The 5000-nt window shown below is 31.4% G+C and overlaps 1 protein-coding gene across 1 annotated transcript in view; it reads left to right on the forward strand.

Moving 5' to 3' along the window:
- Positions 1-5000, forward strand: part of LOC137627512 (melanopsin-like) — a 248043-nt gene that overhangs the window by 2082 nt on the left and 240961 nt on the right. The window lies entirely within an intron of this gene.

Genomic DNA, 5000 nt, shown 5'->3' on the forward strand with positions numbered 1-5000 from the left:
CTCATATACTGCTATCGGCTTATCAATTACTTGTGCTTCTTATATTTTTCTCTTTTCCTTTCATATGATATAAGGCTACGATTCATTGAAATAGTAGATTTTGGGGCTATTTAATTTTGCAACGTAGTTGGTCTCATCCGTTGTTTTTTATGGTAGCCTAATGGAGACGTCATTGGCGTTTTGTCAGACTTGGGTTCTAGCCCCGCTCAAACTCGACAGTTTCTTGTAGAGACTGGGACCTTACCATCCATGTGAGCTAAGGATGGGGAGTTTGGGGTGTCTATAAGCCTACCAGCTGAGTCATTATCAGCAGCCACTGCCTGGTATTTCTTGGTCCTTGCTTGGGTGGAGAGGGACCTTGGACGCTGATCTTATTTATATTCAGTCAGTCTCTAGGGCATTTGTCTTGCTAGAAAGGGTAATGGCATTGTCCATTGCCTCTGCCATTCATGAGCGGCCTTTAAACATTCAAACCTTGGATGTAGCAATGTGACATTGAAACCCTACAATTCGGAAAATGTTTCTCTATAACCTCTACATTGAATGTAAAATTTGGTAACATGTTAAAAGAGCTTTTTTATCAACGGAAATCATACCAGTATTTTACATGGACTAGAAGAATCTCTGAGGAAAATAATAATTAAATGATAATTATTTAACTTAAACACGTACCTGGAAAAAAAAATATTAAGGATATAAAATTCTTCAGTAAAAGTCAAGGAGTTATACGAATGATCATCCGATTAAATCATTTTAAACCTTAAAAACTCTTTTCATTCTTATTTCGTCTTACTTTTCCACCACTTAATCTCTGCCTTATGAAAACAAATATTCATTTTTTATAACTTAAATGGAAAGTTATTTACATGGTTGGGAAGTCTATGAGACAGGTACGATTAATCAGATTTTAACGGTGTAAGTCAGTCTCTCTCTCTCTCTCTCTCTCTCTCTCTCTCTCTCTCTCTCTCTCTCTCTCTCTCTCTCTCTCTCTCTCTCTCTCATAGCATAGAACACACATACCAAATTAAATTGTCATATAATATACTGGATTAAATTCACAACTATATGTTGCTGGGGCTACATGTTTAGCCACGTTTCTCTCTCTCTCTCTCTCTCTCTCTCTCTCTCTCTCTCTCTCTCTCTCTCTCTCTCTCTCTCTCTCTCTCTCTCTCTGTGTGAACGGATAGCCTACTTGTTCAAATATAAGTCCACATATGAACACACAGTATAAGAAAATCCCCTAATGTTACAAACTCAAATGTTTGTTGATATTTTGCATAAGCAGTCAATACACAAAACGGTTGTTATTATTAAAATACATAAATATACTAGATAGAATGTTTACACAATTAACTCCAAATAAGAGCAAACAACAAAATTGGGATTCACCTTTTTTAATGCGTTTAGGAGAATCCATATATCAGTCAATCTATTATAAATAGGTCGTTAATTTTTCCCCTGGGGCATGTGTATGTTGATAATGATTAATGTCTCTTCGTTAAGATAACCTTGCATGGTACGTACAAATTCCTATAAGCAGAATCCCATTCCACGGTCAATAATAATATTGATAATATAACTTTGTACAGTTGGACACAGGAATTTCTGAAACACCTTGCTCTGAGGAAGTGCACCCTATCACTCCCTTACTGAGCAGCAACTTCTATGAGAAGCCCCGCCCAACACATCAGACATCTCTCCCTTCACTAGCTGTTTGGTTACTTGCAGTGCATTAAGGGTGCGTCATGCTGGATCTTATCAGAACGAGAGGAGCCAAGAATTCCTGTGTCCAACTGTACATAGTTATATTATTATCATTATCATCATTATTATGATTATTATCATTATTATTATTATCATTATAATTATTCTTATTATTATTATTATTATTATTATTATTATTATTATTATTATTATTATTATTATTATTCACAATGAGCAACCTATTTACTTGGAGAAAAGCTAAAAGACCCTGACGAAAGGCAAGCCTACGTTGAACCGAATATCTAATTATATATATATATATATATATATATATATATATATATATATATATATATATATATATATATATATGTGTGTGTGTGTGTGTGTGTGTGTGTGTGTGTGTGCGCGAGAGCGCGTTATTGTAGAAATCTCGATAGCTGTCAAGTGATGAGAATAAAATACGTATAATAGCTATGAAAGGAAAAGTTGGAAGCTTTTACTTAATATAACACTTTCGTCCTACTGGTGATATCACCACACTCACAATGAGAACAAAAATACAAGGATATTGTATTTATACAAGAAAAGGGGATCCTTATATGGCCAGTTCCTTAAAAATGCATTGGTTGTCTAATGGTCATAGAATCGGTTGGCTGGAAGTCAAGATAGTAATTCATATTAACGATTTTACCCAAAATAAATATTGAGGAAACCTTTCTAACTACCTGTATCCTAGGACACTATATGACTCTAAGCCATTGTCCGCTTTCCAGTAATACAGTGACTACTTTCCTCTTGGTAAGGGTAGAAGAGACTCTTTAGCTATGGTAAGAGCAGCTCTTCTAAGAGAAAAACACTTCAACATCAAACTATTTTTCATTAGTCTTGGTTAGTGCCATAGCTTCTGTAGCATGGTCTACCACTGCCATGGGTTAGAGTTCTCTTGCTTGACGGTACACTCGTGCACACTATCCTAACTTATTTCTCTTCCTCTTATTTTAAAGTTCTTATAATTTATAAATGAAAGATTTATTTTAATGCTGTTACCGTTCTTAAATCTTTTATCATAATTGTTCATTACTACTCTTATAATTTATTCATTTCCTTATTTCATTTTCTCACTGGGCTATTTTTCCCTGTTGGAGCCCTTGGGCTTATAGCATCCTGCTTTTCCAACTAGGGTTTTAGCTTAGCAAGTAATAATAATAATGATAATAATTCTGTATTACCAGCTTTTCTTAAATCTGCCATATTTGGAATCTCAAAAAACTGAAAATTTAGGGATCTCCTTTTCCTTCACAAATACGATATCCTAGTCTTCTTATTCTCATTAGGAGTGCAAGGATGTCATCATTAAGACTAAATTACTAATTTCAATCAAATCTAGACATTTCTTGTCCGCTGTAGGACAAAGGCCTTAGACATGCAAATTCATGTCTGAGGTTTGGCCAGTTTTCATCACCACGCTGGCCAGAGCGGATTGGTGATGTCGGGAGATTTTCATCTGATCACACGCAGAAAACCAACCTAGTATGAGTGGCCCTGATTAGTAGAGTTTTGCTGATCATGGAATACGCAAACCCTTCCACCATGTTAAAGTATCACCACTCAGAAAGATATATATATATATATATATATATATATATATATACATATATATATATATATATATATATATATATATATATATATATATATACATACACACACATATACATATTTATAATGTATATTTATTTATACATATATATTAATATATATACATACATATATGCATACATATATATATATATATATATATATATATATATATATATATATATATATATATATATATATATATATTCAAATAAACCACAAATCACTTTTAATATTGAATTCGCTCTTCCATGGGATCACAGACCCATGGGGAAATTCCTTATATGATAAGTACTTCCGCCCGCACAAAAGTACTTATTATAAACGGAATTTCCCTATAGGTCTGTGATCCCGTGGAAGAGCGAAATTGAAATCGAATGGTCTTGAGGCTTATTTGAATAAAAGAAAATCCCGAATGTTGAGTGATAAAGTTAATAAATAAATATATATATATATATATATATATATATATATATATATATATATATATATATATATATATATATAAACATTATATATATATATATATATATATATATATATATATATATATATATATATATATACAGTATATTACACATATATATATGCATATATATACACATACATATATATTCATATATATACATAAATAATATATATATATATATATATATATATATATATATATATATATATATATATATATGTATATATAGATACATATATATCTATATATCGATATATATACTGTATATATATAATATATATTCATATATATATATATATATATATATATATATATATATATATATATATATATATATATATATATATATGTATTCATATATATATATATATATATATATATATATATATATATATAATTTATATATACATATATATTCATATATATATATATATATATATATATATATATATAATTTATATATACATATATATTCATATATATATATATATACATATATATATATATATATATATATATATATATATATATATATATAATATAAACACATGTATATGTAGGGCTATATCTTTTACAGATGTCAACCAAGCTTTCGGGAAACCACTTTTCCCATCACGAGGGCTAACACTGTCATGATCATTAACAGAAAATAATGGACACTTATCTGTTAAATCAGTAAATTTCAATTGATGAAGCAAGAATCATAATATCTATATTGAAATAAGATGAAATATGTCACCTAGACAAAAGTACAGTTACGGAAGTCAAAACAAATACTAAATAACAAGGATTGTGGTGGCCTGGTGATTGCCAGACTGGGATTCAAGTCCCGCTCAAACTCGTTAGTTCCTTTGATTATTGCAACCTCACCATCCTTGATGGCTGCTGATAACTCAACAGATAGACCTCTAGGCTCCCCCTAGAGGTCTATCTGTTGAGTTATCAGCAGCCATTGCCTGGCCCTCCCTGTCCTAGCTTGGATAGAGAGGGAGCTTGGGCACTGTTCATATGAAATATGGTCAGTCTCTAGGGCATTGTCCTGCTTGATAGGGCAATGTCACTGTCCCTTGCCTCTGCCATTTATAAACGGCCTTTAAAACGTTTAAAAAGTGTGTGTGTGGGGGGGGGGGGGTTTCCACAGTCAGATTGCTCAACTAACACGTAAACAATGTATTGCTCAGTCTAG

The sequence above is a fragment of the Palaemon carinicauda genome, chromosome 35 (genome assembly GCF_036898095.1).
Source record: "Palaemon carinicauda isolate YSFRI2023 chromosome 35, ASM3689809v2, whole genome shotgun sequence".
NCBI lineage: Eukaryota > Metazoa > Arthropoda > Malacostraca > Decapoda > Palaemonidae > Palaemon > Palaemon carinicauda.